Below are 12,552 nucleotides of genomic sequence, written 5' to 3' on the forward strand. Positions count from 1 at the left end.
TTTCTTACATCTTCTCATATCTAGAAAAGCACTAAAATCATTAATGGAGACATCTGCTCCTCACGACTAGTGGCAACATTCTGCAAAAATGTATGCTTGGTTGCATGTATCTCTCTTCACCAAAACCACATATATACTGACACACACACACACACACACACACCCGCACGCACGCACACACCTCTTTGGAGCAGTTCCTCAGAGCTATCTGAGCCGCTGTGTCCCAGGCTAAAGTCCTCATTTTGCCCCGAATAAAACTTAACTCACAACTCACTGTTGTGCATTTTTTTTGGTCCACAGGACCAACTCTAAGGCTTCAATCTCCATGTATTTGAAGAGTAGCTAGATATCATATGTTTCCTCTTAGATACAGACACACACTTTCTGAGTCATAGTTTGGTGTGGTGTATCCAATTAGGTTTGTAACCTTTGGAGCATCTGAAATCTTTAAAGTTATCTGTGACAGGTGGCGGATAAATCTGTGTACTTCCCCTTTAAGAAGGTGCGAGGCCCGGCCCCTTCCTAAGAGCCTCAGGCCATCATTTCCTAGCACCCCGCCTAGGGTTCCCTGAAGGCTTTCCGGTTCTTGGCCAGGCTCCCTGCAGGAGAGAAACTACACTACCCAGAAGTCTGTGCTGGGAGGAAGCAGTAAGAATTGGGCCAATAGGGACGGTAAAACGGGCGTTTCCTGTGTTGTTGGCTTGGACTTCCGGCGTCCTGGGGGCGTTAGTTCTTTTGAAACGTGTTTCTTTTCTGTTCACGGGCTTCCCTTGCCCGCGACCTTTCAGAACTTCCGAGAGAATCACCATAAAGAGGTAGGAACCACCTCTGCGCCTTGTAAGACCTTGTGGGGGGGGTTAGAGGGAGCCCACAGGACCCGTTTTGGTTGCCGCCCCTCTTGGTCCCGCTCACACAGGGAATTAGAGGCCATGGTGTAGGCACACGGTGAGGACCAGCTGATTAGTATTATGCTCAACTGCTGATTAGTATGATCACTGTCATCTGTTCCCTCCCCTTCATTGCCAGAATGCTTGCATGTCTCTTAGGCCACACGGCCTTGGCATCGTTCTATGTCTTTTGTGAATGATTTCAGCATAGAAGACCTTTGGCTCTAATACAGTCACATTCTGCCCAAAGGCAGTGTCTGCCTCGCCTTGGAGCCTGACACAGAGCTGGGCTCCCAGGAAGTGCTGAGTGTTATTGACTTTGGGGCCCTCTGGTCCTTTACCAACGACTGAACGTTGAGCTCTAATCACATCTGTCTGTCCCAGGGCCAACAAAGCTACCTCTGTTTGACTTTCCAGGCATCCGTGACCTTCAAGGACGTGGCAGTGACCTTTACCTAGGACGAGTGGGGGCAGCTGGATGCTGCCCAGAGGAGCCTGTACTGGGAGGTGATGCTGGAGACCTGTGGGTAAGGCCTCACTGCTCTTTCTGTGGGGACCTGCAACCTCTTTCATGCTGCCCTTTTCAGGAGGCTTCTGAGGACACTCTCCCTCCTCCCCACGGCCCTGACATGTATTGGTTTATCTTCAGGCTCCTGTGTCTGCCACAAGGAATTTGGAGCAAGAAACCTAGTTCCCCTCAACAGCTCAGATGGCAGAGGAGAAGGATTTGTTGGAGGAAATATGGGTGTCTTATAATATTGAGGGGTAGGAGGTCCAGTCAGGCACCATGAGAGACTAAAGTCAGGAAATGGAAGAAATACTGATTAGATACTGGCCTTGGTGTCTTCTGATCTATTTGTGGGTCTCCTTGTGCCATTCTCAGCAGATTGGCTTTTTCTGCTGCAGGGAGCTGATAGCCAGAAATGGTCACCCCTACCCTTGATCTAAGAAACCCCTCAATTCCTTGTCTCTACTTCTTGCTGTACTTTTTTTTTCCTCATATATCTGTCTTTCTCTACGTCTGGCTGTCTCTGCATGGGTGTTCTAGTGGCAGGAAACAGCCACCCGAGCCCACACTTCTTTTTACCTCTTACTCCAGTGCTCAGCACAGGCTGGCCCTAATTTGCTCCTTCTCCAGATTCCTACAGGATGGAGACTGAGTGGCCAAGCTTGATTGGTTTATAGCCCAGTCAGCAGAACCCCTGGGTAATGGCATGTTGTTCAGCAAGTGAGTGAAGCAGACAGGACATCAGGAGGCATCTGTGTGAGTCCTACTGGCAGTCATTCTGAAAAACAGAATCTCCTTTAAAAGGCTTTTTTTGCCCCTGATGCCTACATGCTCATCCCTCGTGTACTTAAGTCTGGGCCATGATCGTCTCTTGGTATGGGAGATCATTTTAGAGGGTGCACAAACATGGCAAGTGGCAATGATGGACAATCAGAGAAGGCCATTCCTTTTTCTCTTGTTTTTCCTGTTGCTGTTTCATGCTGTCTTTTAATGCCCCTTTGACTGCTGGCAATTTCTCTCTTCAACAGAAGGGACAGCCTCAGACTCAGAGCCCTGAGCAGGCAGCATGAGTTCATTGAGACTTGATAGTTCTGTTTTGATTTTCTTGCAGTAACTTTGCATTTGTGGCAAATGAAACTGGTTTTTCCATTTCTTATATGGACACAAGATTCCCTATATGAAGACATGTATTAAAGTTAAATAAAAAGTGGGTCAGTGTCAAGGAAGGCAGTTGTTAGCAATGGTCATAATTAATGTTCCATGAACACTAGTGCATCTGGGTCCCATGACTGCATCTGGACAGTTTTGGGGGGTCCTCCAGGACTAGGGAGATGGATCACCCTAGACAGCTAGCACTACCCTACTCAGCCTTTAGGGCCTAATGATAACGTTCTTGGCTTTGGTTCCCAGGTCACAGATCAGTATGGACAAGAGCAGCCTCATTCCGAGGTCTCCTCTCCATCTCAAAGTCCCAGACAGGACTGAAACATTTCTTTTTGTCTTTGCTAAAATACGAATATCTTATTTCTTTCTCCACAAACAGGATATCCGGTTCCCAAACCAGATCTAATCCACCCACTGAAGCACAGGCAGGAGCTGTGGGTGGTGAAGAGAAGCCTCTCCCAAAGTGCCTGTCCAGGTGGGTGACCAAGTGTTGGGCAGGAGGGGTCATGGCAACCTCAACTGAGGGGACCACTGCCTCTGGAATTCCGTGGGAAGCTTCTTCTTGTGGCCTCCTTGGGTGCCTGGGTCAGGGTAGAGCTCTCCGTCTTGAAGTCCCTTTGTCCTCCCACCTCAACAGATTCTTTTCTGCCACAGGGTAAAGAACCTGTTTTATGTATAAGGGCAAGGCTCTGGGCTCCAACTGCTTGGTATTAAAACCTGCCTTTGCCGGTCACCAGCCCAGTGGCAATAGGGAAGTTGCATGATTTTGTCGGGCCTCCTTTAGTTAATTTAGGCTGTTAATGTTCACTGCAGTAACAGATAATCTCCAAAAGCTGAGTGGCTCAACACACGAAGGATTTTTCTCACTCATGGCAGGGCTCGTGTGGGTCAGCGTGTGAGCTTGTATCACACGGTTATTCAGAGACCCAGGTGTCGCCTGTCTGGCTTTATGGTTACCTTGGCATCATTCTACTGGCAGAGGGGAAATGAGAGGAAGTATGGAAGTCACACCTACATTATTTCCCCTCACACTCTTGACAAGAACTCGGCAGTTGGCCATCCCTTTTTTCTTTTTCAATTTATTTTATTGAAGTATAGTTGATTTACAATGTTGTGTTAGTTTCTGGTGTACAGAAAAGCAATTCAGTCATACATACATATAATAGATTACGTCTACTAATCCCAAATTCCCAATCCATCCCTCCCCCACCCCGCCCTCCCCCTTGGCAGCCACAAGCTTGTTCTCTATGTCTGTGAGTCTGTATCCCTCTTTCGATGCAGCTGGGAACTGAGGTTTAGCTCTGTGTCCAAGGAGGAGAGCAGATGGGTTTCTGGGTTTTGTTTACATCAAACCAGTCTGCTGCACTCAGCCTACTCCTGAAAAATGACAGTGATAATAATTTCTAACTCATTGGGCTGTTTGAAGATGTAATCATTTGATGCATGAAATTAGTTAGCACCATGCCTGAGTTATAGTTACAAGCTCAAAAAAAGCTGTTAGGATCTTTCATGTAATAATAACAATAACAATGCATAATCCCTCACATGTCCTCCTAGACTCAGAATAAGAGAGTTTATGTTACCATCTCTGCCTGTAGGCTGCATCCCACCCTTTTCCACCTGTTCATCTATCCTTCCGTTTGTCAGACAGAAGCAATCCCTAGCTGCATTGTCTTCCTGGCCCTCCTTTACCGTAGAGCCTCAAGATGGTATTTGGCTTTGTTTGGCCCACATCTGGGCTGCTGAGAACAGTTGGAGTCACAAAGTGTGTTGATTGGTGCCACTGCAGTCACGGTCTTGCCCCTCTCCTGCTTCCTTGCACTCCCCAGCCAGTTCATGTGTGTCTCTAGCCCCCTTCACAGCCCGATGGAGTCTCTTCCAAATACTCACCTTTCAATTACATTCCACATGTTGCATCAAATTCTTCATACCTTAGAAGGAAATCATGATCTTGCCCACTCCTCCATCCTCCACAGTATCAGTGGATGGCCTTGTCATTCAGACAGTTGAGAAGGTGGGAAACGACCTTGTACAAACTCATGACACTCTGCCTCCATCTAACCCAACATTCAGCCATTATCATCCTGCTTATTTTATGTTTTTCATCTTGGGTAACTCCATCACCTCCACCACCTCTGTGAGCTGCACCACGAACATCCTGCTCTAAGCTCTCATCATCTTTTGCCAAGACGATGCCAAGACACTCCTAACTGGTTGGCTCACATCTGCTCTGTGTTTCTTCTGATCAGCTCTCTCCTGCACCAGCTCTGCCATCCATACAAGCCTTGATCCAAACATTCACCACTCCCTGAGCCACTGATGTCTCAGCATACAACCTACTTCATGGCCTTCTTTCTTGCTGCTCAACCTTACAGAGCATCTCTTATCTGTCTCATACCTGTAGCTTCACTTCCCAACTTTGGAAGAGGTCTCGCCCCCTGCCGTAGCTACTTCCTGCACCAGAGACTAAATCACACCTTCTCCTGCAACTTCGGAGGCTTCTCATGCTTCCTCCTAGAAAGGTAACCGGTATTTAGACTCTGTCACCATAGATTAGCTTTGACTGTCTTGACTTGATGTAAATGGAGTCCCACAGTTTATTCTGTCATGTCTGTCTTCTTTTGATCTTCGTTATGCCTGTGAGAGTCATTCTTGTGGTTCTATGTAGTTCAACTCTGTTCTTTCTCAGTGCTCAGCAGTATCTCATTGTATGTCCATTCTCCTGTGATTACCATTTTAATTTTTTCCTATTTCTTGTATTATGAACATTCTTGTTCATGTTATTTTTGGAGATATATACTATGTATACATAATATAGTACTCATTTTTGCGGGGAATATACAGAGAGAGGAATGACTGGGTCTTAGGCTATGTATATGTTTAGCTTGAACAGAAACTGCCAGACAGTTTTACCGAGTGGCTGCACCCTTTCACGCTCCCACGAGCCATGTGTGAGAGTGCCCATTGCTACATTCCCATCAGCACTTGGTGTCTTCCCCTTTCCTTTCTGAGGCCCAGTGGTGAGGTGGCTCAGAACCACAGCACTGAAACCATTCTTGATGAGGTCATAGCTTTTATCCTAATTACCAAATGTAAGAACAGTACTAACGACAGTGGATAATGGCCCACAATATACTGAACATTCAACCTGTGCCAGGCACTATGCTAAGTACTTTACAGGTGTGGTCTTGTTAACCCTCATGGCAGCTGGTGAATTAGGAACTGGGCATCTCCCAGTGTTTCAGGTTAGGAAATGGTGATTTACAGGTGGTTAATAACTGTCAAGATGACTGCTTGGTAGAGGCAGGGTTTGAACTGAAGTGACATTCTTCACCACCACGGTGTACTGGTTTTCGATGCAGCAGAAACCTGTTCCACTTTTCTGCACCTCAGCTTTGGTAGCACTTGGTTCCAGTGGTCCCTCTTTTCCAATTCTGACTGTATTGTTCCCTGCTTCTTAGTCTGATTGCTTCCTCAATATTGGCTTTGCCTGGCAAATTCCCTGGCAGTCCACTGGTTAGGGCTGTGTGCTTCCATTGCAGGGGGCATGGGTTTAATCCCTAGTCGGGGAACTGGGATCCTGTATGCTGTGCAGCACAGCCAAACCAAAAAAAAAAAAAAAAAAAAGGCTTTGCCTGGCATCTCATGGCCTTCTTTTAACTGTAATTAGTTTCCCTGAATGATCCAACTCTACTTCGTTCTTCAGCTTCAACTCACGCATGTTGTGTTCCATGTCCATGCTGTGATATAGACAGGATAGTTAACAAGTATTCATTGCTTTTTGGTCCTTGCACTGTAGGTGCAGTGTTTCAATTCATCCTCACAGTGATTTTTGAGAGACTCTATTTGTACTGATATGTAGGTGAGGGGGCAGAAGCTTGTGGAAGCTGAATGGCTGCTGAAGGGCAGAAAACTAGCAAGGGGGTGTTGCTGGATTTGTTTCTGGGCTGATTCTCCCCAGGTACCATGATATCAAACACAATACATTCTGTTGGCTTCTAAAATTTATAACTGACTACAGGTGTATAGGTTTATATTAATCATAAACCTTAGTTTAATGACACACTTTTATTTGTCAGTGCACTGTCGTATTTTTAAACTTTTTCCAATCATTTATTTTCTCTATAAAGATTATAGTGAACACCATCAGCCAATGCAAGAACAGGAGTATTACCAACCAATATCCTACCTCTATCTATACATTTCTTCTTTTTCCAGTCCTCTCTTTTCCTGAATCACTGTCTTGAACTTGCTTTCATAATTTCATTACTTTATATTGGGAGTGTTTTGTATTATAAATTGAATTTCTTTTGTAGATGTGGTGCATTTCAGATTCTGTTTCTTGTGTTGGATGTGTTATTTTGCATCTTGCAAGCAACTTGTCTATTTCATCTAGTTGTCAGTTCATCACTTTATTACATCATACTTGCAAGTATATTTAAAGAAAATATAGTTTTCTGTTTTTTAATTTCTGATAAGTAGTATCATTGTTGATTGCTATGGCTTGAATGTGTCCCCTACATGTTGAAATCCTCTCATCCAAAGATGATGGTATTAAGAGGTGGGACTGTGTTAAGTCATGAGGGTGGAACCCTCCTGAATGGGATCAGTGTTTTATCAAACAGGCTCCAGAGAGATCCTTCGCTCCTTCCACCATGATAGCGAGAAGGCACCAGCTATGAACCAGGAATAAGGCCCTCACCAGAATGTGACCATGCTGGCACCTTGATCCTGGGCTTCCCAGCTTCCAAAACTCTGAGAAACAAATTTCTGTTTGTAAGCTACCCAGGCTGTGGTACGTTGTCACAGCAGCCTGAATGACTAAGACATTACTATAGTCTTCTGATATATGCTTTTAAAAAAGTCAGTGTTAAATAACTAAGAATCACAATGTGTGCACTATAGCTTTCTTTCTTCTTGAAATATTGTTACACCAGTATATCACAGTATATTTATCAATTTTTGTGGACATTCACCTGTTTCCATAATTACACCCATAAATTCTGACTATACTGTTCAGTTAAAGATACTCACTTGTTTCCTTTTTATTTATTTATTTATTTATTTATAGTTATTTTTTGTGGTTACCCACCTTGCTGTTATATGCAGATTCTTTTTTAAAAAATTTAATTTTTTATACAGCAGGTTCTTATTAGTTATCTATTTTATACACATTACTGTGTATATGTCAGTCCCAATCTCCCAATTCATCCCACCACTGCCCCCCCCAACCCCTGCTTTCCCCCCTTGGTGTCCATATGTTTGTTCTCTACATCTGTGTCTCTATTTCTGCCTTGCAAACCAGTTCATCTGTACCATTTCTCTAGATCCCACATATATGTGTTAGTATATGATATTCGTTTTTCTCTTTCTGACTGACTTCACTCTGTATACAGAGTCTCTAGGTCCATCCACATCTCTACAAATGACCAAATTTTGTTCCTTGTTATGGCTGAGTAATATTCCATTGTATATATGTACCACATCTTCTTTATCCATTTGTCTGTCAATGGGCATTTAGGTTGCTTCCATGACCTGGCTATTGTAAACAGTGCTGCAGTGAACATTGGGGTGCATGTGTCTTTTTGAATTATGGTTTTCTCTGGGTATATGCCTAGTAGTGGGATTGCTGGGTCATATGGTAATTCTATTTTTTAGTTTTTTAAGGAACCTCCATACTGTTCTCCATAGTATCGATTTACATTCCCACCAACAATGCAAGAAGGTTCCCTTTTCTCCACACCCTCTCCAGCATTTGTTGTTTCTAGATTTTCTGATGATGCCTGTTCTACCGGTGTGAGGTAACACCTCACTGTAGCTTTGATTTCCATTTCTCTAATAATTAATGATGTTGAGCAGCTTTTCATATGCCTCTTGGCCATCTGTATGTCTTCTTGGAAATGTCTATTTAGCTCTTCTGCCCATTTTTGGATTGGGTTGTTTGTTTTTTGATATTGAGCTGCATGAGCTGCTTGTATATTTTGGAGATTTGCAAATATTTTCTCCCATTCTGAGGGTTGTCTTTTCGTCCTGTTTATGGTTTCCTTTGCTGTGCAAAAGCTCTTAAGTTTCATTAGATCCCATTTATTATTTTTTTAATTTCCATTTCTCTAGGAGGTGGGTCAAAAGGGATCTTGCTGTGATTTATGTCATAGAGTGTTTTGCCTATGTTTTCCTCTAAGAGTTTTATAGTGTCCAGTCTTACATTTAGGTCTTTAATCCATTTTGAGTTATTTTTGTGTATGGTGTTAGGGAGTGTTCTAATTTCATTCTTTTACATGTAGCTGTCCAGTTTTCCCAGCACCATTTATTGAAGAGACTGTCTTTTCTCCATTGTATATCCTTGTCTCCTTTGTCATAGGTTAGTTGACAATAGGTGCATGGGTTTATCTCTGGGCTTTCTATCTTGTTCCATTGGTCAATATTTCTGTTTTTGTGAAACTACCATACTGTCTTGATTACTGTAGTTTTGTAGTATAGTCTGAAGTTAGGGAGTTTGATTTCTCCAGCTCCGTTTTTTTCCCTCAAGATTGCTTTGGCTATTTGGGGTGTTTTGCATCTCCATACAAATTTAAAGATTTTTTCTTCTGGTTTTGTAAAAAAATGCCATTGGTAATTTGATAGAGATTGCATTGAATCTGTAGATTGCTTTGGGTAGTATAATATTGATTCTTGTACAATATTGATTCTTCCAATCCAAGAACATGGTATATCTCTCCATCTGTTTGTGTCATCTTTGTTTGCTTTCATCGGTGTCTTATAGTCTTCTGAGTACAGGTCTTTTACCTCCTTAGGTAGGTTTATTCCTAGGTATTTTATTCTTTTTGTTGCAGTGGTGACTGGGAGTGTTTCCTTAACTTCTCTTTCTGATCTTTCATTGCTAGTGTATAGGAATGCAAGAGATTTCGGTGCATTAATTTTGTATCCTGCTACTTTACCAAATTCATTGATTAGCTCTATTAGTTTTCTGGTAGCATCTTTAGGATTCTCTATGTATAGTATCATGTCATCTGCAAACAGTGACAGCTTTACTTCTTCCTTTCCAATTTGGATTCCTTTTCTTTCTTTTTCTTCTCTGATTGCCATGGCTAGGACTTCCAAAACTATGTTGAGTAATAGTGGCAACAGTGGACATCCTTGTCTTGTTCCTGATCTTAGAGGAAATGCTTTCAGTTTTTCACCACTGAGAATGATGTTTGCTGTGGGTTTGTTGTTTATGGCATATGGCCTTATTATGTTGAAGTAGGTTCCCTCTATGCCCACTTTCTGGAGTGTTTTTATCATAAATGGGTGTTGAATTTTCTCAAAAGTTTTTTTTGCATCTATCGAGAAGAGCATGGTTTTTATTCTTCAATTTGTTAATATGGTGTCTCACACTGATTGATTTACGTATATTGAAGAATACTTGCATCCCTGGGATAAATCCCACTTGATCATGGTGTATGATCCTTTTAATGTGCTGTTGGATTCTGTTTGCTAGTATTTTGTTGAGGATTTTTGCATCTAGGTTCATCAGTGATATCAGTCTGTAATTTTCTTTTTCTGTAGTATCTTTGTCTGGTTTTGGTATCAGGGAGATGGTGGCCTTGTAGAATGAGTTTGGGAGTGTTCCATCCTCTGCAATTTTTTGGAAGAGTTTGAGAAGGATGGGTGTTAGGTCTTCTCTCTCTAAATGTTTGATTGAATTCACCTATGAAGCCATCTGGTCCTGGACTTTCATTTGTTGGAATGTTTTTTTTCTTTTTTGTATAAATTATTTTTTCTTTTTATTCTGAAGAAGTTACATATTTAACATATTGTGTGTCCTCACTTATGAACACGATGACTTCTCTCTCCATTTGAGGACATAGCGAGAAGGTGGCTCTCTGCAAGCCAGGAAACTGAACCCCATAGGAATCTTGATCTTGGACTTTCCTAACTCCAGAACTGAATATAGAAAAAAGACACAATATGTGGCAAAAACAGGAAAGTAAACAACTAGTGACAGTGAGAGGAAACAAGATGGTGGAGAAGGACCTTGTGTTCAACTCTTCTCATGAGCACACCAAAATCACAACTAACTGCTGAACAACCATCAATAAAGATGACTGGAACCTACCAAAAAAAAATTCTACAGCCAAAGACATAAAGAGGAAACCAGAGCGAGATGGTAGGAGGGGCACACTCACAATATAATCAAATCCCATACCTCCCAGGTGGGTGACACACAAACTGGAGAATACTGGAGGATAATTATATCACAGAAGTTCTGCCACAGGAGAGTTCTTAGCCCCATGTCAGGCTCCTCAGCGTGAGGGTCCAGCATCAGGAGGAGGAGCCCCAGAGCATTTGACTTTTGAAGGCCAGCAGGGCTTGAATGCAGGAGCTCCACAGGACTGGGGAAAACAGAAACTCCACTCTTGGAGTGCACACACAGTCTCATGTACACTGGGACCTAGGGCAAAAGCAGTGACTTCATAGGAGTGTAGACCAGACCTACGTGCTGGTCTTGGAGGGTGTCTCCTGGGGAGGCAGGGGGCAGCTGTATCTCACCCTGGGGACGTACACACTGGAGGCGGAGATATTGGTGAGTATTCATCTACATTAACTTGTCACTGAAGGCAGAAGTCTTTCTGGGGTCATTAGCACCAAGACCTAACCCTGCCCAAAAGCCTGTAGGCTCCCATGCTGCGATGCTTTAGACCAAACAGCCCCACCCATCGGCAGATAGGCTGCCTAAAGACTTCCTCAGTCCACAGCCACCTCTAGAGACATCCCTTGACATGGCCCTGTTCACCAGAAAGCCAAAACCCAGCTCTACCCTCCAGTGGGTAGGCATCAGCCCCTCCCACCAGAAAGCCTGCACAAGCCTCTTGACCAGCCTCACTCACCAGGGGGCAGTCCATAAGCAAGAGAACTATGATCCCTAAGCTTGTGTAACTAAGTCCTCAAACACAGGTCAGAAACTACTGTAGGACCAGCTGTCCTCTGCCCCTTGGGTGATGAGAGGGGAGTGTACTGCTGGGACAAATAGTCCATCCCCTACAGAGGGCCACTTCTCCAAGGTTGAAAAACATAATGAACCTAACACACATAAAAATGCAAATAGAAATTCAGACAAAATGAGACAGCAAAGGAATATGTTCCAGATGAAGCAACAAGAAATAAACCCACAAGAACAACTAAATGAAGTGGAGATGGGCAATCTACCCAAGAAGAGTTAAGAGTAATGATCGTAAAGATGACCCAAGAATATGGGAAAAGAAAGGATGCAGAGAAGTTTAAGTTACAAGAAGTTTTTGGCAAAGAGTTAGAAAATATAAAGAACAACCGAACAGAGTTGAAGAATACAATAACTGAAATGAAAAATACACTATAAAGGGATCAACAGCAGAATAAATGAGGCAGAAGAATGGGTCAGTGAACTGGAAGAGAGTGGTGGAAATCGCTGCCACAGAACAAAGAAGAAAGAAAAGAAATGAGGACAGTTTAGAGATATCTGCGACAACATCAAACACACTAACATTCACATTATAGGGTCCCAGAAGGAGAAGAGAGAAAGGGCCAAGAAAATACTTGAAGAGATAATAGCTGAAAACTTCCTTAACACGGGAAAGGTAACAGTCACTCCAAGTTCACAGGAAGTGCAGAGTCCCATATGGGATTAATCCAAGGAGGAACATGCCAAGACACATGGTAAGAAAGAAAATATTAAAAGCAACAAATAACATACAAGGGAATTCCCATAATGCTATCAGCTGACTTTCAGTAGAAACTCTGCAGGCCAGAAGGGAATGGCATGATATATTTAAAGTGATGAAAGGGGGAAACCTACAACCAAGAATACTCTACCCAGCGAGACTCTAGTTCAGATTTTATGGAGAAATCAAAAGCTTTATAGACAAGCAAAAGCTAAAAGAATTCAGCACCACCGAACCAGCTTTACAACAAATGCTAAAGGATCTTCTGTAGGCAGAAAAGAAAAGGCCACAACTAGAAACAAGAAAATTATGA

The 12,552-nt window shown here is 43.0% G+C and overlaps 1 long non-coding RNA gene across 1 annotated transcript; it reads left to right on the forward strand.

Moving 5' to 3' along the window:
* Positions 1 to 665: 665 nt before the first annotated feature.
* On the forward strand, positions 666 to 2,962 carry LOC132415848 (uncharacterized). Its single transcript, XR_009517420.1, has 3 exons — positions 666 to 815; positions 1,305 to 1,414; positions 2,939 to 2,962. It is a non-coding gene; the product is annotated as an uncharacterized lncRNA (long non-coding RNA).
* Positions 2,963 to 12,552: the final 9,590 nt, after the last annotated feature.

Source organism: Delphinus delphis, chromosome 20 (assembly GCF_949987515.2).
Source record: "Delphinus delphis chromosome 20, mDelDel1.2, whole genome shotgun sequence".
In the NCBI taxonomy this organism is placed as follows: domain Eukaryota; kingdom Metazoa; phylum Chordata; class Mammalia; order Artiodactyla; family Delphinidae; genus Delphinus; species Delphinus delphis.